We start from the raw sequence: 24290 nt of genomic DNA, 5'->3' as shown, positions 1-24290 counted from the left end.
AAATTGGAGACTGAAAACAAAATAGATCCTTAACATTTTAAATCTAGCGTAAAACAGAATAATTTAATGGAAATAAATTCTCATACAAGGAGTTCTAAAGTAATCAGATTGAAAATTGATGCAGCAAATCACTGATGACAATACAACAATGCTAAACCATGAAACTGGTTCCACTTTCTTAATCTAGAGAACCCAAGTAGGGTCCAAAGAAACAAAAGAGGAAAGTTGAGAATGGAATAAAAATACACTAAGGTGTTCGATTTCAAAACAATTGTAGATGAAAGAAAATGCAGCCCACACCAAGTTTTTTATCAAACGAATTGGCTCATTCCTTTATAATATCAATTATATTAATAGTACAACTACAAATTTAAGGAAAATTGGAGACTGAAAACAAAGTAGATCCTCAAGGTTTTATAAATATTAATGGAAATATATTCTCAGATAGGGAGTACTAAAGTAACTGGGTGCCTTGAAAATATGCTAAATATATATTAAAAAATATTAATGTTCATCATTGATAAAACCTTCTTCTTGACTAATAATAGTTCATGCAAACCTCGTGCATATCTTATGTTATCAAGGTTGCATGCAGTAGATCAACTCAGCTAATTTTCTGGATTTTATCTTCAGCATAGAGAATGTTTGAGATGCTTATGTGGCACTAATTTCATGGACACAAGCATACAAAATGGTTGTCATTTTCTAACCCCTATCCTTAGTGGTTATTTTCCTACAGGTTTTCATGTTAGAAGATCCACATAAGCATCTGACTAGTGTCAAAAATATAAGAGATCAACTTATTACTAGATGTGAAAAGATAGAGAAGAGGGATCTTGTCTTTATAGCCATTAATTTTTCTTAATATTTTTAAGTGTTTGTAGTAAGTCTCAACTTATCAACATGAGCTATGTCCTTCACATTTAATAAGTTTAGAAGACTGCTCTTACCTGATGAACAAAAAAATAAGCTATATAATGAAGAAGAGAGTTGTGAACATGTCTTTGTGTTAAAGCATAAGGCAAAGGAATGCAAAGTTTTGGCCACCCAAGAGATAAGAGATGAAGACAAAGAGATAAGAGATGAAGCCAAATAGATCACAAATTCAAAGCATAAAAGAGAGGAGACTTCAACCCAAGTATCAAATGAAAGTGTTATTATTATGGAAAACCTTGTAATTATGAGAAGGATTATAGAAATGAAGTACATATTTTCTCATGCAAAGTGTAAAGGACATTGAAGTAATTTTTATCAAAAGAAGCCTAGTCAAAATTGTGATAGTGAAGAGAAGAGAGATGTTATACTCTTTATTACGTCACTATTGAGCACAAATATGCTTAAGGAGATATTAAATAGACCACATGACACGAAAAAGTGAGTGGTTTTCCTAATTGAATGATAATAAAAATCACCAAAAGACAATTGCTTCAAGACATGAGAAGGTAAACATGGTCAAAGGCTAAGGAACAAACCCATTGAAAGTGCCTAATGAAGGTGTTAAATATGTGAAGTATGTACGTACTCGGCCTAAAGAAGAAACTATAGAAGACAAATACTAAAGCATCATTCCAAGATTATATCTGATGGAAAGGGTTTCAAGAGGGATAGATACAAGTGGTTGAAAAATTTGTTGAAGGAGATATTGATAGCTATAGAGTATTAGCAATAGGAAAAGAAGAATTGGTGGCTGAAAACAACTCTAAAAATCAACTATGGCATCAAAAGGTATGTATATCTTAAGTCTAGAATCTGAAACATTTAAAGAAATTTAATATGGTTCATGTTTTTCCTCCAATTCAGCATGAGTTATAGTGAAATTCACATTTTAAACAACAAACATATGGATAAATGTGACAAAAACAATTGGATGAAGAAAAAACATACATGTTTATTTATTGAAAAGCCCAAATTATTTTATGAAATCCATCGATGCCCTTTAAAGAAAAAAATGGTTGTGCTTTGTCAAGTACAAGTGATTAGCTCTTATAACATTGAAGAAATACAGAGAAATGGTTGAAACTCGAAAAGAAAATTGATAAGAAAATTAAGGTTCTCAGAAATTAGAGTTTGGAAAAATAAACTCTAATTAATTCTCCAAGTATTGCAACACTCAAGGTATTTTTGCAACATAACTGTAGTGTATAGAGGAAAAGAGGACCATTGTTGAGATGGAAAAGTTCATTGTTAAGGCAATAAACTCTCAAATAGATTTTGGGCTGAAGTAGTCTATACTAATACTATATACAATAGTGTAATCATTGAATAGAAGCCACACTAAGTTTGTAAGAAACATCTCACCTACAAATGCATAAGAGATGGAAAATCAGCAACAGTGTAATCCTTGAATAGAAGCCACACTAAGGTTGTAAGAAACATATCACCTACAAATACATAAGTGATAGGAAATCATAAGTAAATTGCTAAGCTTCATGTAGGTATGGATACACATGATATCTGTTACAAATATGGCAATTTTCTAGAACATCAGATTTATTTACATCATTCTAAGAATTTTTACATATCACTATCAAAGTCACTAAGGAATAACTTTGTAGAGCTTAGTTATAACTAAAGCCTGAAATAAACTTGAAAGTAGGAATAAATATCGGAAAATCAAATTAAATAAAAAAGAGGATCTTTTATTCCAAGATATACCCAGTTCATAGACAATAAAATAAACAAAAAAAATATAAAATTATTAGTATTAGATTGGGAAAAAAATGAGTGCAGACTATCCTTGAGAGTGCTTCGAATCAAGCTGCAAAATCACAGTGTTGAATTATGGTCCTGTGATAACTTTAATGGGGAGAAAAATGCAAACCCATTTTTTTAGACATTATAACACCCATCATTAATGCTATATATTTCTTTCTGGTGAAAATAACAAAGTTATTAGTAAGAAATAATGGTGCCCTTTTTCAATAAATTTCTCCAAAATGCTTTACAATTTGTTGATTTCTATGATTCCTTAATTTGTACTAGATATATATCATAGAAGAGCATAGAGTAACAATCACCATTCATTATAAATATTCCCAATTGGATGATCATATTTTGAGACAAGAATTTTATTTAATGACTGGTAAGTTGTATCTAACAAATTATCCGTAATAATTCATCAAAATCACATTTTTCAATAGGAACTAATTATTTAAATAGACTCCAGATGTTTTGTAGATTCAAAACAATAAACTTCCCAAAATTGTATGTCTGCATGATTGATCAGTGAAATTAAAACCAAACCACATGCATGAACAAATCCCATAAGAAAACATTAGAAAAGGTGACATGTAAATTTAGGGATTTTCATATAAAGCCTAATAAATATCGCTATTTTTGTGTATATGGCATGACATGAATTCACATTCAAACAAAACCAAACCAAACCAAAAATTCAATTGCACTCAACATAGGAGCCAACACATGGAATTCCTGCTAGCTATTCGAGACCTTTCGTTTAGTGTGCAACAAAAATTTGTAGAAAACCTCATGATATCATGTGCATTATGCACAGAGAGGATAATATATAGTCAAAATTTAATAGAAAATTTATTCCAATTTTAGAGGTAGGGCCCTGTTGTGGCTAGCAACAACCCCCTTCTTATTTAGTGTTATTCCTAATACTAAATAAGTGGGGACCCTTAGTTAAAAATTTAAAAATCAATTAGTGCTTAAATTTCCTTTCCCAATAAAATTTACCATCATAAACTTAGGAAGACCCCCTTGAAAAATTTAAAAATCTAAGTTCTATGATAAGGTAAGACAAAAAATTTTCCTTAGGAAATATCGCATCGCAAAAGGATAACAAGATACCTCCTTACAAGCCGAATTCCAACATTGTGAGATCGCGATACGCGATAATAAACAAATATCGCATCGCATACATCAAGCACAACTTACATTGAAACACCTTAAATTGCCAATATGCGATGACGCATATCGCAAATCGCATTTCGCAGAAAACAGATTAACAAAGATTGTCATATATCACGTTCCTGCGATCTGCGATATTGCGATTTCGCGATAGAGCGACAATGCGATAATGCGATATAGCAAGCTATCAACTTTGCGATGTTGTGATTCTGCGATGTTGCGATCTGCGATATTGCGAAGCAAATCGCAAAATCGCTTCATCGCAGATCTTTCGGGCTCGTGATTCAAAAAAGTATTTTCCATAAATTGACACCTGGTTATGCGCATTAATGCTAATAAATGAGTTAGTTACCAACTATTAATGGAATATGGTTTCTTGCTTATCGAAAAATCATCTCATGTAAGGTGGTATATTTGATGCGTCTTCGGCATTTAAAACTTTCCCATCACCCTTCCTTATCATTATTCTCACTTCACTTGTGAATTGTAGGAGCGGAGAATAGAAAACGATACAAAGCAGTATGCAGGATAAAATGGGAAAGAAAAGCAAAGCTCCGAGCTCTAAAGAGAAAGAAATGGCACCCTTGTATACAGACACAGCTTGTAATAGAGACGCTGGTATTGCTACGTGGGAAGGCATGTATAATCTGCTTGAGGAGGAGAATCCCAGAGTAATGGAAGTTACTGCTACTGCGGGCTCACATAGTTCTTCTGAGGCATCCATCACAGAGCTAGCTTGCTCATTCTTGCACCAGATAGCAACAAGGCCCAAAATTCTCCCATACATGGACATGGTTAAGTGGATACTAGACAGCGTTGATAACAGAAATAGACAGTTTAAGACTCAAGGTCAAGAGCTTACGGAACCATTATTTTCACAAAATTTGAACTTTATATCCGCTAAAAGAAAAAAGCACAAAAGGCAAAAAACACATCAAGGAAACCTGGATCAAGAAACAGAGGCAGTTTCCGATGCGCGATTAGCGCCTAACACTAATCGCGCATCGCTGAGAAAAATTTCTCGAAAAGGAAAGTGTTGACACCTAATCCGAAACGGATGAGGTGAAGCTGGACAGTCATCTAGAAGATGAACTGATCCGTTTTGTATATGTATAAATAATGTGTTAGCTAATGAATAATATCAATCAGTGTTTTCTCTCGTTCAATGTGGAGTTACCCTGGCCTGACATGGTATCAGAGCACAGGTCCCAAAATAGTGTAACTCCTGCTGAGTGCTGCATCATCCTGAAGGATTCCTGACACTACTGAGGACTGCGCCCTCTGTCTTGACATGGAGACTGTGCCCTCTGTCCGTGGAACTATGCATTGATGCGTTTTCTGCTGTTGGTAAAAACCTATCTCATTCCATTCAAACAAAACTGATGGTGACTGCGTTTTTCCTATGACTGAGTTGTTGTATTGAGGCTGTCATAACCATGACTGTATTTTAATAAAGACTGCGTTTGTATAGAAAAAAAATGCGACTGTGTTCCTTGTAATGGTGGCTGAGTTCTTATGAAGACTGCGTTTTTTTTTAATGCTGGCTGCGTGCATCCTTATTCTAATGAAAGACTGCGCTGTTAATGGTGCCTTCATGACTGCGTTAATGGTGTGTTAATGGTGACTGCGTTTCTAATGAAAGACTGCGTTTTTAATGGTTGACTGCGTATTGATGCAAGAAGACTGCGTTGATGTATTTTAATCGTTGACTGCATTTCTTATTGAAGACTCTCGGCATTTGATCCCATGGCCTAGTGCTTTTTCCCATATAATGTAATCATTTTCGAGTGATGAATTCAAGTCTGTATGAGAGCAATGGGCTCCCGATACATGTTCTCTGTTATGGTATCATAGATTTGGTGAAAGAAGTGATGGTGTGTGGGACTTGATGTCGTGCGTGTGAGCTGCATGAGTGTGTGCGAGCTGCTATGCATGTGAGGTGATTTATTTTTGAGTTTTGTGGATGAAACATTGTCCATTGATAAAGCTGTGTGAGTTGATCTATGTGAAGGAGAAACACTGTGAAGTCTAGTGCCGAGCTTGTGTAATGGTGACTGCCGTTTTTATTGAAGACTCTTGGTATGGTGACAACGTTTTCATGTGATATATGTAAGCAGTCATATATATATGAGCGCCCTTTTTTTTGTTGAACAGTGATATATGTAAGCAGTCATATATATATGAGCGCCATTTTTTTTTGTTGAACAGTGATATATGTAAGCAGTGAGCGCCCTCGTTTTATTAAACAGTGATATATATGTGAGCAGTGATATATATATGCTATGGAATGTTAGAAGAAAAATAAAATGCATAAGGCTATCATATAAGGATTTTTTTTTTCTCTCTCAACAGAAGTGTTTTTGGCAGAGATATATTTTTTTTTACAAAATGCATAAGGCTATGACATAAGATTTTTTTTTCCAGCAGAAGTGTTGCTGTGGCATAAGATTTTTTTTTTTCAGCAGAAGTCTTGTTGTGGCATAAGAATTTTTTTTCTCCAGCAGAAGTCTTTTATCAACAGAAGTTTTTTTAGCAGAGATATTTTTACAGAATGCATTCAATCATTTCAATGGTCGGAATAGTTCTCACTGGCAAGGAGAACTATTCTGAATGGTCTCGGATGGTAAAACACACCCTCATCTACAATGAGTTGTGGAAAGGTGTGTGTGTCGGAGAAGAAGACAGAGACCCTGTGCAGCCCACATCAGACAAAGAACTCGCCATTTGGGAAAACAAGAACAGCAAAGCCTTTGCATTGATCGCAGCATCCGTAAGTGAGGAAGTAAGTCATCATATTTCATCCTATTCCACTGCCTTTGAAGCTTTACAAAAGCTGAAAGAACTCTATGATACACATTCTGCACTTGAAGTTGTTCAGCTCATGATTAAACTCTTCACTCTTGAACTGAAAAATAATGATCCTCTTACTCTTGCGTCTGAAATAAAGTCTATAGTGCATGATATTAAATCCACTAAGGTTGAGCTGGATATCTCTCTTATTGCCTTTCTCAAAGCACTCTATCCTACCTACTCTAACTATCTTGAGTCTTTACAAGCAAATGGAAATCTTAAAGATATAACCTTTGACACTCTTGTGAAAAAGTTTGCTGAAAGAGAGAAAGCCTTTGGAAAGAAAACAGTCCCTGAATCTTCTGAAGAGACTGTTTGCCTTGCTCATAAAGAAAAGCATCCTGCTCAAGATTCTACAAGAGGAAGAGGTGGACGAAGAGGAAGAGGAAGATACTTCAGAGGCAGGGGGGGCAGACATCCTCAAGCAGAAAAGGCAGATCTGCATTGCATTCGCTGCAAACGAAATGGATCACATGATGCTTCTACATGCAAGCTACCATGGGACAAGGTTGAGCAGAGAAGAAATCAGCAGAAAGGTAAAACTGATGACACAGACAAAGGTAAAGCACCTGAATCCGCTCACTATATTGAGGCACAATGTAACATTGGAGTAAATGAAGATTTGTTTAATGCTTCACTCGCTTCTTCGAAAAATCACTGGTTGCTTGATTCAGGAGCAACCTGTCATATGACTTATAGGAGAGATTTCTTTGAAGATTTCACTGAAAATGTTGATGGAGTAGTATACTTTGCAGATCAGTCAAAAATCAAGCCATCAGGGCTTGGCACAATCAGGATTAAACTGCCTGGTCTTCCAGACTTTCTTCTGGATCATGTTCTATATCTCCCACAGCTGAAGAGAAACTTGCTGTCCCTGGTCCACATCCGCCAGCAAGGTCACTCCATTCACATGTTTGATGGCAAGCTTGAGGTAAGAAAGGCATCTGACCACTCACTTGTCATGAGGGGTATAGAAGAAGAAAGACTCCTTAAACTGCAAGGAACCTCTGCTCATGCACAACATTTCTCATATATTTCTCATCATGAAGAAGGTGCACTTCCATCAAGTTTATTATGGCATGCTAGATTTGGACATTTAAACTATGATAATCTCCGCTTGTTGAAGAAAAATGGTGTTGCTGGTTTGCCTACAATTCCTAGAAAACATAAACAATGTGATGCTTGCATTCTAGGAAAGCATAGCAAACTGTCTTTTCATGATTCACATTCAAGAGCACATAGGAAGCTTGAACTTATTCATTCAGATTTATGTGGTCCAATGCCTGTTTCTTCTGCAAATGGAAATAAATATATCATGACATTTATTGATGATTACACCAGAATGTGTTGGGTTTACTTATTGAAGAAAAAATCTGATGCTTTTCAAACATTCAAGAATTTTCATAAGTGGATTGAAAATGATGCACAATCTCATATTGGGTCTATTCGCACTGATAATGGAAAAGAATATACATCAAATGAATTTGAACACTATCTTCGCCAACATGGGATTAAACATCAAACAAATGTGCCTTATAATCCTCAACAGAATGGTGTAGCTGAAAGAATGAACAGAACAATTTTGAATATGGTACGATCATGCTTTTCTTCAAAAATGTAAAGACAATGTTTTGGGCTGATGCTGTTCTATGTGCTGCATATATAAAGAATAGATGTCCATCTAGTGCTATAAGAAACAAGACTCCTTATGAATTGTGGTATGGACATGTTCCTTCGGTAAAACATCTCAGGATATTTGGTTCCACCTGTTATGCTTTAATACCAAAGGTACATAGAAACAAACTTGGTGCTAGAAGTCGTAAGTGTATCTTCCTGGGGTATTCAAACACATCTAAAGCATACCGCCTTTATGATGAAGTAAATAAAAAGTTTGTCTTATCTAGAGATGTCATTTTTCTTGAATCGTCCAAATCTGACAGTGTTGTTGAGCGGAAACTTGATCGCTTGGATAGATTCACAAAACCGAAATCATTTCAAGAGTTTGATAATCAGATTCCACATCTTGAAGGGGGGATTCCTATACTAGATCAACATGTGGAATCTTCTTCTGAAGAACAATCTCCCCTGCATAACACTCCAACAACGGATGATGCTTTAAGTGATGTAATTGATAGAATTGGGAGACTCAATCTTGATTCGGACCCAACTCAATCAACAGAACAGCCTGGACCATCTCAGAAAGGTCCCCCAAAGTGGCTGACAAAGACACTTGAAAGTGTTCATCCTGATGAAATTGGAAAAACAGGAACCAGAAATTCAAACCGACAAGATGGAGGTGATGTAGATAACTCTAATTCACCTGTTGATATGGATGTTACTTATGATTGTGAATTGAACTTGTCTACAGATTTTGAACCAACTTCCTTCAAAGAAGCTGCTTCTCATGATGAATGGAAAGAAGCGATGCAGAAGGAGTATGATGCCCTCATAAAGAATGGCACTTGGAAGCTGGTTGATCCTCCATTTGGAACCAAACCAATTGGCTGCAAGTGGGTCTACAAGAACAAGTACAAAGCTGATGGCTCACTTGACAAGCACAAAGCTAGGCTTGTGGCAAAAGGTTTTGCACAAAAGGAAGGGGTCGATTATGAGGAAACTTTTGCTCCCACAGCAAAATGGACCACCATCCGGACACTCTTTGCACTAGCTGCTCAGAACGGTTGGAAAGTCCATCAAATGGATGTAAAAATTGCATTCTTGAATGGAGATCTAAAAGAGAATGTTTTTATGTCCCAGCCTGAAGGATTTGCTGTGAAAGGACATGAACACAAAGTATGCAAACTTGTGAAGTCCTTGTATGGCCTCAAACAAGCACCACGAGCCTGGTATGAAAAACTAACTGAGCATCTTCTGAAACTCAACTTCAAACATTTTGATCTTGATGATGCAACTTTATTTGTCAAGAAAGTTGGCAAAACAGTTGTATATCTTGTGGTATATGTAGATGATCTTTTAATGACAGGGAACAATGAAAGTTATATTGCATCCATAAAGAAAGAATTAGGAATTTTTTTTGAAATGACTGATTTGGGCTATGTTCATTACTATCTTGGCATTGAAGTAACCCAACATCCAAAGTCCATATTTCTTTCTCAAAAGAAATACATTGGAGATTTGTTAAACAGATTTGGCATGACAGAGTGCAATCCCCTTTCTACTCCAATGGAACAAAACTTGAAGCTCACATCTATTGAAGGAAAAGAATTTGAGGATGCAACAAAGTATAGACAGCTTGTAGGAAGTCTCATCTACCTCACTACTACCAGACCAGACATTTCATTTGCTGTTGGAATCCTCTCAAGGTTTATGCAAAAGCCTTGTGAAGGACATTGGTCTGCTGCAAAAAGAGTTCTAAGGTACTTGAAGGGAACTCAAGACCTTGGAATCAAGTATACACAGGTGGACGACTTCAACTTGATTGGATACTCTGATTCAGACTTCGATGGAGACAAAGAAACTGGGGTATCTACTTCAGGATATGCTATGAGTCTTGGATCAGGAGCTGTCTCCTGGAGATCACGCAAACAATCAGTACCAACAGATTCCACAACAGAAGCAGAATATGTGGCAGCAGCTGAAGCAACGAAAGAAATTGTGTGGCTCAGGAAAATTCTTGAAGATTTGCAGGTAAAAAAAATACAATCAACTCCACTCATGATTGATAACACATCTGCAATAAAGTTGGCCAAGAACCCAAAGTTCCATGATCGTACTAAGCACATCAATACTAAATATCATCTGATCCGACATCATGTTGAGGCCAAAACAATCCATCTCCGTCATTGTTCCACAAACGAGCAAATTGCAGACATCTTCACCAAAGCGCTTGGAAGAGAAAAGCTTGAAAGATTCAGAATGATGCTTGGACTCACCAACATCCCTTCAGATTAAGGGGGGGAATGTTGACACCTAATCCGAAACGGATGAGGTGAAGCTGGACAGTCATCTAGAAGATGAACTGATCCGTTTTGTATATGTATAAATAATGTGTTAGCTAATGAATAATATCAATCAGTGTTTTCTCTCGTTCAATGTGGAGTTACCCTGGCCTGACAGAAAGCTTCTAATTGCTCAGTCACCTGTAAGCCCCAAAAATTGCAAGAAAGCAACGATAGAGACAGACTGGAAACAGAAGGCTCAAGAAAAGGCAGAAGCAATCCAAGGGTTAACCAAGCTGAACTGGGATTATTACTGGGCATACTTGGTAAAGCCACATAGCCAGTGGATGACTCTCAAGTGTATCATCAATTCGACCGAAAAGATGGTGCCAGCTCTTGCCGATTCTGTTTTCTCAGCTCAACTAAGATCGGAAGTCGGCCAGCCGACTCTTCTCAAACAGATGCTGAATGCATGCGATTTCAAGGACCAGATACAGAAGTAGTTTTAATTTTAGATTCAATTTTAGTTTTAATTTTGTTTTATTTTTCCTGAAATGAGGACGGTCATTTAAACCGCATCCTACATTTTTGTAATAAGTTATTTTTAGATTTAGTTAGTAGTATTTAAACCCTTCTCATACATTTAGAGAAGGGTCGTGAAATTTGTCAAAAACTTATCCCCAGAACATGCACTTTTGTACCTCATTATCACTTGAAGCTCATGAGTAGGACTAGTTATAAATGGTACTTCTATCTCTTAACTATTTCTGTCTTTGTGTTAAAGTGATATTCATGTTCAATTGTTTATGTATTGATGCATGAATGCCTGAGATATCATTTGGCACTTTTGTATGGTGATAGCTATTTATTTATGCTTGATGTATAAGTAGCTTATTATGCGATATGTTTTTCGCAACTGTTTCGTCTAACTTCTTATATGAAGTGGTTCATCTTTATTGAATTCTTTTCTCATAACAGTTGAATGATCTTTATTACCAGTTGTTATTTGAAATCATTTTAGATCGCATAAAAGAAAGATTACACCCTAGGTTAGTGTAGACTTAGATATTTCTGCTTATTAGAATACAATTTCTATATTATTAGATTAGAGTTAGAGTAAAAGTATTCCATTTATAAACTGTTAGAAAGAGAAATATCAATCCTTCACACACACACATAAATTGGGAAACTGGTCCCATATCCCCAGTCGGACCCACTATACCAAATGGAAAAGGAGCTGCTAACCAAGGTCCGGACTGGGTGGGTATCCCCCTTGTTGTAGACCTGATTTTCGGGGCTTCAACATATTTGGCGCTAGAAGGAGGGCCTCAAACTGTGAATGGAAAGTAAATCTAAATCTAAATACCATTCTGATAGTAAATCGCCCTCACCATCTCCCTTGACTTCTCTATTGCATTTAGAATCTTTAAATCCAGAGTCAGAAGTTGCTGGAGCAACAGTCGCTGCTACAAACCCTGACATTTCAGAACAATTTACTATTGGACCTCCTGAAGTTGAATCTTTGATTCACAAACTTTAGCGATTTTCTATATCTCCTCAAAAATATGATAAATTTCAAGGCAACGTGACTTTGCAATATAACCCTGCTCATCCTCTTACCAGATTAAAGAGTGAAAAGTTTGGTGTTCAGCCAACCGAGTTACCTCTACCTACAAGGAAAAGAGCAAGGAAGTCTCCTAAAGGGTCCGATAGCAAGACTCTTTCATCATCATCATCCATCTCAACCTCTTCACTGCGAAGTCAACCATCCACTCCTCCACTTCAGATCATTGTCCATCAGCTCACTGGAACTTCTACAACTCCTTCTCAACCATCTCGGGTCGTAATATCCTAATCTTCTCAACCGCAGGGATCATCTTCTGCACTTTCCTCAATTACTAGTTCAACGATGGCCCAATCTCCATGGAATAACCCAGGGGCAGTCTTAATGCCTGCACCTTTGAGTCAGCTACCGGCCCATCTTGAAAAATGGCTGCCTAAGTTTAATCCCGAGGCAGGCATGCTAGCGGAAGAACATAAAAATAAGTTTATGCTATCCATAAATCTCAATGGAGTTACCAACGAAGGCGCTGTTGTTCGACTTTTTCCTTATACTCTGCAAGGAACAGCCAGATCATGGTATTTCTCATTACCATCTGGATCTATTACTAGTTGGGACATCTTCCAAGAACAATTCCTGACCAAGTTCGGTGTGTTAGACTCCGTCTCATGTCAGAGATTGATTCTTCTTCAAAACCCTGTTTTGAAGAAGAAATTATTAATGTGTTGTTTTAGATTATGTAATTTATCTTCAGCTCTTCAACTCGCAGCAACTTCAAGCTCCTACCTCTGTAAAAGCACAAAGAAAACAAAGCATACCTTAGACTCTACTGTTGATGAATTTGGTCAAGTTTTATCTTCATATGATTACAACTATCATGACGCAGAGGTTCTCTACAGAGGCACCCTTGGTACAGAGCTTACTTGTGAAATATTCATTGGTCCAGTTTACTATCAACGACTTCGTCATATGGTTTCAGATAAATTTCAGGACAATGTCTTTGTGCAATTATTTTGCTTCATCCAGTATCGTGTTGTGAAACAGACTGCTGACGATGCATTTTATGAGCTGCAAAATCCTCAAGAACAAATTCAAGCTTATGTGTTTGATGTGGTTCGAGCAAATGTTCCAAAGATGAATTTGGATGAATTATTTGAGCAAAAGGGCGATGTTGCCAAAGTTGTGTTAGAAGAGCTTGAAAAAGCAATGGGGTCATATGGGTATAACATACAACAGATACTTGTGGTTGATATAGTTCCGGATCCTTCAGTACAGAAGGCAATGAATGAGATCATGCAGCTCAACGACTTCAACTTGCAAGTGTGTTGGATGAAGTTAGAGAGGGGTCGCGTGGGAAAGAGAATTCTTCTGGAAAATTGATGCTGGAAAATTGATGTTGCAGGTCCAGATCTTGATCATATATTCATATCCTCATATACCCTTGTAAGTCTTCGCAGCATATCCATGTGACCTTTATTGGATGAATTTCTGATCTGGTAGCCTCTCTTTTGGTGAACTAGACTAAATTTTGGGTATCAAATTGGTATTCTCTAAGGCTCATGTTTGTTTGACTGTGATATGTTCTAAAGCTCGCAGTCTATTACAGTGATCTGAATACATTTCTCTGTGGGTTACATATCTCTTTGTCTAAATAATTCAGTGGTTAGATTCATAATTTGTGGCTCGTATATACTCTCATAGGCTCGCTCTTTGTTACACTCTATGTGGCCCATATGTATTCCCTTGCACTATTTATGTGGATCGTATTTCCGAAAGAAATGGATCGCACCATAATTCTGACGCATTTTTTATGGCTTGTGTAACTTGGATTGCACATTACCATGATTCTGAGGCAATATTTTATGTATCTCACTTGCTCCATCTCCGTGGACGCGATCTGAATTGATGATCACATTTATATCTAGCTCATTATAGTGGCTTGTTACAATTGGGCACTGCATTCATGATTATTACTGTGATCACATGCTCAGAGTCTATAAATTTGTGGTTCTTGTTCGCATCACTCTCTGGTTCGTTGACATACATTGCGGCGATAGAACTAGAATCTGGAGAAGTTAAAGAAGTGACATTTGTTGCTCATCGCATTGCTTACAGTGTTCTGGGAACTGTAACGTCGCTTTCAGGGCAGTCCAGGGAAGGCATTTCTTTGGAGGCAAGATCACTCTCAAAAGGCTATTATGAAGAAACAACAACAGACAGTTCAGGGAAATATCGACTTAGGGGCCTTCTACCCAACACAAGCTATTCTATAAAAGTTGTAGTGAAGGAAGACTCTGGAAGCCAATCAAGAATTGAACGGGCATCTCCAAGTTTGGTTGACATACAGGTTTGCTTTACAGATATCAACGATTTGGATTTTGTTGTCTTTGACCAACCAGAAATAACCATTATAACCTGTCATGTTGAAGGAATCGGCCTTGACAAACTTCATCCTCATTTGGAAGTTCAAATCAAATCAATGAGTGAACCTTTTAAAATAGAGTCCATCATTCCATTGCCAAATGACATATGTTTTCGAAGTTCAAAATTTGCCAAAGGGAAGATGAACCGTTTGCATATGAATTAAAGATATTAGTAACATGGTAGTTGTTGCAATATTTAAGGCGTCCGTTTCATCTAAGGAAAATATGCGGCATAAAATCTGGACAGGGACCATTTATGGCATTGCAGTGACATCGTAAAGGCCATGGTTTTGCTCATCATCCCGATTCTCTTGAGGAAGACGAAGACGCTGAAGAGGCATTCAACATCATGACTTGGCTAAATAAATACTTAGCTCAAAATAGAAAGAGCAGTCTTTTCCCATTTATTTTAGATCGTATTTTTAATACATGAATTGTTTTTGCCCCTGAGCTCAACTGTGTCATAGCATTTTAAGACATCTGTCACAGCAGAAAACGGGGTCAATTCGCCTACTTTTATCCTCAGTCCCGATTCAAAAGGATCAGTGCTCCATATGTCAAGCCATCAAAGGATTTTGGGAAAGGCTGTTCTATGTTTAGCTTAGATGAAACACCCATTTCTAATTTTTGTAATTGTAACAACGCAGAGGTTTTGGGGTCGATTGGTTTTTCCTGAGCAACATGTATCTATTATATAAAAAAAAAAAAATTCATTTGTAAGAGAAAAGAGAGTAAAAGAAAATTCTGAGTGCTGGAGGAGAACTGAGCTCCATTGTACAGTCTTTGACAAAGTTTTTTAATGAAATTTCACAGCTCTGACTTCTGAGATTCCTGTGGCATGATAATTTAGCATAAGTTTTTCTCTTGTTTCATATGTAATCTGTTATGTTTCATTTCACTACATGATCATTTCTAACTGAACAAATGAAGTGTTTAGGTAAGAATTCATGCCTGCCATGCTCTGCCTATAAGTTTGTTCATGTTTAATGTTTTCTACTGTTTAAGGAGGATTCTAAGTTATTGTTTGCCCTCCTTAGCTACTCACCAGTCTTGCCATCCCATTTAAATCTAGATTTGGTGTTAAATGTCTTGCCTACCTTGCCTCAGTCGATAATCTGTGTTGTTCATTATATTTCTCTGTTCAAGCTGTGATTTTGCCCATGCAGCCCAAAAAAACCCCATCATTTAATTAAAAACCCCAAATCAACCTTTCTAAATCAGTTTACTAGCCTAATATCAGTGTTACCTTGTTGGTCATCTCATTCCATTGAAGATCTACCGAGATTGACCGGAGAGAGCCTTCTCCTGCCCCGTAGGGCTAGCTACGAGGCTGAATGGTTTGATGTTGCCTTGAGGTTTGCCTTTCTCAGCCTGAGGTGAAATTTCAAGCGCTAACATACTGGCGACCATACTGGGGAGAACATTCAATTTGTTGATTGTCTTGTCCCAGTACATGCAATCAAGGTACAGATCTGATGCTGATGGTGGACAGCAGTCAGATACATATGCAGGCTGAACCATTCACCTGGCGACTCCCATGCGATCCAGACATTCCAGTGCTTGCTGATCCATTCATGCAATGGAAGGGTATGTGGCAAACCCTGCCCTGTGTGAAGCTATAAACAAATTTAGAGAATGTTTAGTGGATATTGAAATTAATGAAGAATTTTTCAGTACCATCCTTCAATGTTTGAAATCGCCAAAGTTTCCTTTTGAAGTTAAAACTTGTGCTTGTGAGTTAGTGGTTGAAAGAGTTGAAAAGGAGATTCAATGTCTCGATGAGCAAATTCAGTCATATGATTTCCAAGACCCTAAAAAGTTCTTGGAAATCCTTCCTCATTTGAGAAAAGATATCATAGAATTGCCTACAGTCGTTTACATTGACAGTGTGCAGCTGGAAGTATGCATCACAGAGTTGGGGCAGCCAACAGAGTCCGGCTTCCGTGATCCTATTGCGGCATACATGGACACATTTTTCAGTTTGATTGATAGATCAGGCTGTCTTGTACGTGATCAGGCTCAGTATGTGCATGAAGGGCTGCCAACAATTATACCTGTGTCCTCGCGGAAGCATTCTCAAGCGGCGGCATCATTCTCAGGTTTACTTGAATGGTTAATTTGGCACTTTAGTATTACCTGATCTATTGATTGTACAGCAAAGTAGGGTAGCTTTGTAAATAAATAAGCAGCCATAAGGGCATCATCTTGTTTTAGTTTGCTTGAAGATTGTTTGAGTTCAGTTTCAGTTTGAAAATAAGTCAAGAGTTGTGTTGATGATGACTCCATTGCCTAATGGGTGGAGGCACTGTCTGCGCTCCCAAAGTTCTGCGGTTCTTGGCACCTCCACGGAGCGGCAGCTGCCATCCCAAGTGGAGCCGATGTTAGACTCCATCTCATGTCAGAGATTGATTCTTCTTCAAAACCCTGTTTTGAAGAAGAAATCATTAATGTGTTGTTTTATATTATGTAATTTATCTTCAGCTCTTCAACTCGCAGCAACTTCAAGCTCCTACCTCTGTAAAAGCACAAAGAAAACAAAGCATACCTCAGACTCTACTGTTGATGAATTTGGTCAAGTTTTATCTTCATATGATTTCAACTATCATGGCACAGAGGTTCTCTACAGAGGCACCCTTGGTACAGAGCTTACTTGTGAAATATTCATTGGTCCAGTTTACTATCAACGACTTCGTCATATGGTTTCAGATAAATTTCAGGACAATGTCTTTGTGCAATTATTTTGCTTCATCCAGTATCGTGTTGTGAAACAGAATGCTGACGATGCATTTTATGAGCTGCAAAATCCTCAAGAACAAATTCAAGCTTATGTGTTTGATGTGGTTCGAGCAAATGTTCCAAAGATGAATTTGGATGAATTATTTGAGCAAAAGGGCGATGTTGCCAAAGTTGTGTTAGAAGAGCTTGAAAAAGCAATGGGGTCATATGGGTATAACATACAACAGATACTTGTGGTTGATATAGTTCCGGATCCTTCAGTACAGAAGGCAATGAATGAGATCATGCACCTCAACGACTTCAACTTGCAAGTGTGTTGGATGAAGTTAGAAAGGGGTCGCGTGGGAAAGAGAATTCTTCTGGAAAATTGATGCTGGAAAATTGATGTTGCAGGTCCAGATCTTGATCAAATATTCATAGCCTCATATACCCTTGTAAGTCTTCGCAGCATATCCATGTGACCTTTATTGGATGAATTTCTAATCTGGTAGCCTCTCTTTTGGTGAACTAGACTAAATTTTGGGTATCAAATTGGTATTCTCTAAGGCTCATGTTTGTTTGACTGTGATATGTTCTAAAGCTCACAGTCTATTACAGTGATTTGAATACATTTCTCTGTGGGTTACATATCTCTTTGTCTAAATAATTCAGTGGTTAGATTCATAATTTGTGGCTCGTATATACTCTCATAGGCTCGCTCTTTGTTACACTCTATGTGGCCCATATGTATTCCCTTGCACTATTTATGTGGATCGTATTTCCGAAAGAAATGGATCGCACCATAATTCTGACTCATTTTTTGTGGCTTGTGTAACTTGGATTGCACATTACCATGATTCTGAGGCAATATTTTATGTATCTCACTTGCTCCATCTCCGTGGACGCGATCTGAATTGATGATCACATTTATATCTAGCTCATTACAGTGGCTTGTTACAATTGGGCAATGCATTCATGATTATTACTGTGATCACATGCTCAGGGTCTATAAATTTGTGGTTCTTGTTCGCATCACTCTCTGGTTCGTTGACATACATTGCGGCGATAGAACTAGAATCTGGAGAAGTTAAAGAAGTGACATTTGTTGCTCATCGCGTTGCTTACAGTGTTCTGGGAACTGTAACGTCGCTTTCAGGGCAGTCCAGGGAAGGCATTTCTTTGGAGGCAAGATCACTCTCAAAAGGCTATTATGAAGAAACAACAACAAACAGTTCAGGGAAATATCGACTTAGGGGCCTTCTACCCAACACAAGCTATTCTATAAAAGTTGTAGTGAAGGAAGACTCTGGAAGCCAATCAAGAATTGAACGGGCATCTCCAAGTTTGGTTGACATACAGGTTTGCTTTACAGATATCAACGATTTGGATTTTGTTGTCTTTGACCAACCAGAAATAACCATTATAACCTGTCATGTTGAAGGCATCGGCCTTGACAAACTTCATCCTCATTTGGAAGTTCAAATCAAATCAATGAGTGAACCTTTTAAAATAGAGTCCATCATTCCATTGCCAAATGACATATGTTTTCGAAGTTCAAAATTTTCCAAAGGGAAGATGAACCGTTTGCATATGAATTAAAGATATTAGTAACGTGGCAGTTGTTGCAATATTTAAGGCATCCGTTTCATCTAAGGAAAATATGCGGCATAAAATCTGGACAGGGACCATTTATGGCATTGCAGTGACATCGTAAAGGCCATGGTTTTTCTCATCATCCCGATTCTCTTGAGGAAGACGAAGATGCTGAAGAGGCATTCAACATCATGACTTGGCTAAATAAATACTTAGCTCAAAACAGAAAGAGCAGTCTTTTCCCATTTATTTTAGATCGTATTTTTAATACATGAATTGTTTTTGCCCCCGAGCTCAACTGTGTCATAGCATTTTAAGACATCTGTCACAGCAGAAAACGGGGTCAATTCACCTACTTTTATCCTCAGTCCCGATTCAAAAGGATCAGCGCTCCATATGTCAAGCCATCAGAGGATTTTGGGAAAGGCTGTTCTATGTTTAGCTTAGATGAAACGCCCATTTCTAATTTTTGTAATTGTAACAATGCAGAGGCTTTGGGGTCGATTGGTTTTTCCTGAGCAGCATGTATCTATTATAAAAAAAAAAAAAAAAAAAAAAAAAAAATAAAAATAAAAAATTCATTTGTAAGAGAAAAGAGAGTAAAAGAAAATTCTGAGTGCTGGAGGAGAACTGAGCTCCATTGTACAGTCTTTGACAGAGTTTTTTAATGAAATTTCACAGCTCTGACTTCTGAGATTCCTGTGGCATGATAATTTAGCATAAGTTTTTCTCTTGTTTCATATGTAATCTGTTATGTTTCATTTCACTACATGATCATTTCTAACTGAACAAATGAAGTGTTTAGGTAAGAATTCATGCCTGCCATGCTCTGCCTATAAGTTTGTTCATGTTTAATGTTTTCTACTGTTTAAGGAGGATTCAAAGTTATTGTTTGCCCTCCTTAGCTCCTCACCAGTCTTGCCATCCCATTTAAATCTAGATTTGGTGTTAAATGTCTTGCCTACCTTGCCTCAGTCGATAATCTGTGTTGTTCATTATATTTCTCTGTTCAAGCTGTGATTTTGCCCATGCAGCCCAGAAAAACCCCGTCATTTAATTAAAAACCCCAAATCAACCTTTCTAAATCAGTTTACTAGCCTAATATCAGTGTTACCTTGTTGGTCATCTCATTCCATTGAAGATCTACCGAGATTGACCGGAGAGAGCCTTCTCCTGCCTCGTAGGGCTAGCTACGAGGCTGAATGGTTTGATGTTGCCTTGAGGTTTGCCTTTCTCAGCCTGAGGTGAAATTTCAAGCGCTAACACGGTGATGACAGGTCTACGACGACACTGATCAACGACTTTTCTAACCTTAGAGCCGAGTCGAGAGAGCCTATCAAAGATTTCAATTTATGTTTCAATAAAATCTTAAACAAAATTCCTACTGCTTCCCAGCCTAGCGAAGAAGTGCGAAGTGAATGTTACATCACTGCTTTACCATCAAACATAGCAATCTTTGTTGATAGAGCTAACAAAACAACCTTAGTTGAAAATATGAAAGAAGCAATAGTAGTATAGAAACGTATCATGGCCCTAGAAAAGAAAAACGCCATAGAGGAACGAAAATCTAAGAAGGTTTCTTTCAAAGAAGATCCCAAGAAAAAATAATCGAAAGATCCATTCGATTTAGAAGGATTACAAAAAGTTTTGAAGACCATGTCTAATGAGATGGTCAACATTAAGAAACAAGTGGTAGAAACTTCTTCTAAAAAGCCATACAGGCCTTTTAAAAGAAATCCTTCAACTGATTCCAAACCCCCTAACGCAATTACAAGTGCTGAATCAGAAGAAGAAGAAGAGGAAATCGCTACTGAAGAACATACCGATGAAGAAGAAGTTGTAGAGTTACAAGGCATGTGGGATTTCATCCTCCCAGATGAAGAGGATCAAGAGGCATTCCCGGTTAGTACTCGCAGCAGAAATCAACTTGATCCTCCTCAACCTACACCTAAGCCAAAGAGCACAAGCTTGATGACTAAGGATAAAGTCATAGCCAAGAAAACATCACCTAAAGCGACTCAAACCAGCCCAGTCCAAACAGACGCATCAACTCCATCTAAAACACTAATCGTTTCGGATGAAATGGAGTATAATATCATAGAAGATATGAAAAAGACTAGGGCCAATATTACTTTTTTTGAATTGAGCAAGTTAAAACACCAGCAAAAGGTACTTTTGAAAGAATTACATGCTGTACCAGTTGCACCTTTACCAGCCACTGTAATCTCTCAAGCTTCCCATGACATGGGAAGACCTCCAACTAATACGATGAATAAGGTTGATCCAAATGATATCGCCTTAATTGGAGGAAGATCGAGATCTCATACTCCCCCATTTCTCCTTACTTATGAAATTTTCAATAAAAACGTGCATAATTTCTTAGTAGATTCTGGAGCTTCATCGAATATTTTACCAAGATCAATATGTGAAAAATTGAACGTTCAACCCCAAAAATCCACTGTGCGCATAGTCCAATTAGATCGAACGCAAGTTGAAGTGATTGGCGAATTAAATTAGGTTACCATAAGGCTATCATCCAACCCAAAGGTATGTCAAGTTATCGACATTTTAGTTGCTGATATTCTGGAATTTTATGGCTTAATTCTTAGCAGAGATTGGTCAGAAAAACTTCACAGATATTTTGCAACTGATTGGTCGCACATGTGGCTCCCTTACAATGGTAAACCAAACCAAATAAAAGTTGAGCGCGAATGACATCAGAAATATTTAGTAACAGAACTCGAGGGAGAAAATGAGCCAGTAGCATATAATTCTAACATCATAGGCAACTATTCAGTAGATTCTTTCCTAGGAAATTTTAATGCTCATACTTCACCTTACTTAGAACATTCTGTTTTATCTCAAGTAGAAAATTTCTCTCAAATAGATAGTTCTAAATGTATTAATTTTATAGATAGTCCTGTAAACAAATCTTTGTTTTGGAAACTATTTTTTGATGGTTCTAAGTCTAACGAAGGAGCAGGAGCAAGATGCGTGTTAGTAAGTCCAGAGGGAGATAAAACTATGCTAACTTGCAGACTCGAATTTGAGTGCACCAACAATACCGCAGAATATGAAGCTTTAATCCAAGGGTTATACAAAGAAATCGGATTAGACGTCAAATACCTGCAAGTTTTCGGAGATTCTGAAATTGTAATCAGACAGAGACGAAATACTATACACTATTTATCAGGTCATTTAAAACATTACCAATCTTTAGTTCAAGATCTGACTGAACACTTTATAGCATTTAATATTTCATCAATTCCCAGACTCCAGAATTCTAGCGTAGACCTCTTAGCCAACGTAGCTTCCAAGCTCATTCCTTCAGAAGATTTTAGCCCTGACCGATTTTCAATTGAGTTAATTTTTAGACCATCTATTCCTGATAACATTACCAATTGGAGGATTTTCAACGGCGATCCCGATATCGTGAGTTTCCTCACATATGAAGGATCCTACACCAATCAAATAATTGACGAAGACCAACATGACCAACAATTGCAACAGGATAGTACTAACAATGCTATACCTAAATCAGTAGTCAAATTAGAAGACCTTTATGATTTGAAAGATCGATTCAAAAGATCTACCAATTCAAAACTCCAAAGTTCAACTTTGAATTATGAATTAATAAATCTAGGAACTGATGCCAAACCGCAGAATATCAACCTAGGCCTTAGCCTATCCCCTGAAGAAAAATTAGCGTATATCCATCTCTTGAGACAATACAAAAGTGTCTTTGCTTGGAATTACGATGAACTCAAAACATACGACACCTCCATCATCCAACATACTATCCCAATGATCGATAATGAAAAAACTGTCCAACAAAAGTTGAGAAAAATCCATCCCAATTTAGAAAATTAGATCAAAATTGAACTCAATAAGTTGTTGAAAGCCAAAATAATTTTTCACGTTAGACATTCTAAATGGGTCTCCAATATGGTACTTGTTAGAAAGAAAAACGGAGATATTAGAATTTGCATTGACTTTCGAAATATTAACAAGGCCTGCCAAAAGGATAATTTTCCTTTGCCCTCCATGGAACAATTACTGCAGGCAGTCGTGGGCTCAGAATTAATGTCATTCTTGGATGGATTCTCAGGGTACAATCAAGTGTTGGTACATCCCGATGATCAATTAAAAACTACATTCAGAACTAAATGCGGCAGATACGCATATCAAAAGATGCCATTTGGATTGATTAACGCGGCTGCCACATTTCAGAGAGCCATGGACATCACATTCAAGGGGTTAGTTAATAAATCAATGGTAATCTATTTAGATGATATAACTGTTTATTCTAAGAAATGAAACAACCATCTCAGAGATTTAAAACAAATCTTCCAACGTTGTTTAAGGTATGGGATTTCACTTAACCCAAAAAAATCCTTTTTTGCATTAAGTGAAGGAAAACTTCTTGGATTCATAGTGTCAAAATCTGGAATTCACATTGATCCTGACAGAATCAAGGAAATTTCCGCAGTACCCCTACCTCACAACAAGAAAGCCATGCAATCTTTCCTTGGCCAGATTAACTTTGTAAAGATATTTGTTCCAGACTTTTCAAGAATCATGTCTCCTTTACAAGCAATGATTAAAAAGAATGCAAACTTTAAATGGGGCCAAGACGAACATGAGGCATTCAATCTGATCAAACAAGCAATTATTAATGCTCCATCTTTAGCAACTCCAAATTTTTCTGACCCTTTTATTTTGTATACATTTGCCTCGGATAGATCATATGCTACGATACTCACTCAAGAAAATCAAGAAAAGGCGGAAGCCCCAATTGCTTTTTTCAGTTCCAATTTACAAGGAGCTGAGTTGAATTATTTAGATGTGGAGAAACAAGCTTATGCTGTTTTCAAAGCAATTAAATATTTCAGACCTTTTTTACTCAAAACACATACCAAAATCATAGTACCATTTCCAGCGGTAAGAAATCTTCTAGTATAGAAGGATGTGGGTGAGAAAAGGGCCAATTGGGTTACTGCCTTACAGGAATATGATGTAGAAATCAAACCAACAAGTATTGTAAAAGGTCAAGGCTTTTGCAAAATGCTGGCAGGAGCATCGCTAATGTCCGAAAATCCATCTGCAGAGGTACAAGTGTACGAGGTAAGCCTAAACGATGTTGAGTCATTATACGTTGATATTATTTATTATCTAAAGAATGGATATGCTCCTTCAAACCTCGATCATACCAAGAAAAGAGCTCTAAGGTTAAAAGCCAAACAATATCAACTCGTGAATGATGTTCTTTTTAGAATAAATTATGATTCTGTTCTCCTTAGATGTCTTGAGAAATCTGAAGTTGAAAAAGTCTTGCAGGAACTCCACGATGGGCTAGCAGGCAGACACTATGCTGGA

General features: G+C 37.3%; 1 pseudogene; it reads left to right on the top strand.

Moving 5' to 3' along the window:
• The first annotated feature begins 13152 nt into the window (after nt 1-13152).
• Nucleotides 13153-13563, top strand: LOC149224789 (hypersensitive-induced response protein 4 pseudogene; annotated as a pseudogene).
• The last annotated feature ends 10727 nt before the right edge of the window (nt 13564-24290 follow it).

This window comes from Pinus tabuliformis, chromosome Q (assembly GCF_031772625.1).
Source record: "Pinus tabuliformis cultivar Carrire ecotype Pingquan chromosome Q, CPIR1, whole genome shotgun sequence".
NCBI lineage: Eukaryota > Viridiplantae > Streptophyta > Pinopsida > Pinales > Pinaceae > Pinus > Pinus tabuliformis.
Note: the sequence above shows the minus strand (reverse complement) of the source record. Positions and strands in the feature narration are given on the sequence as shown.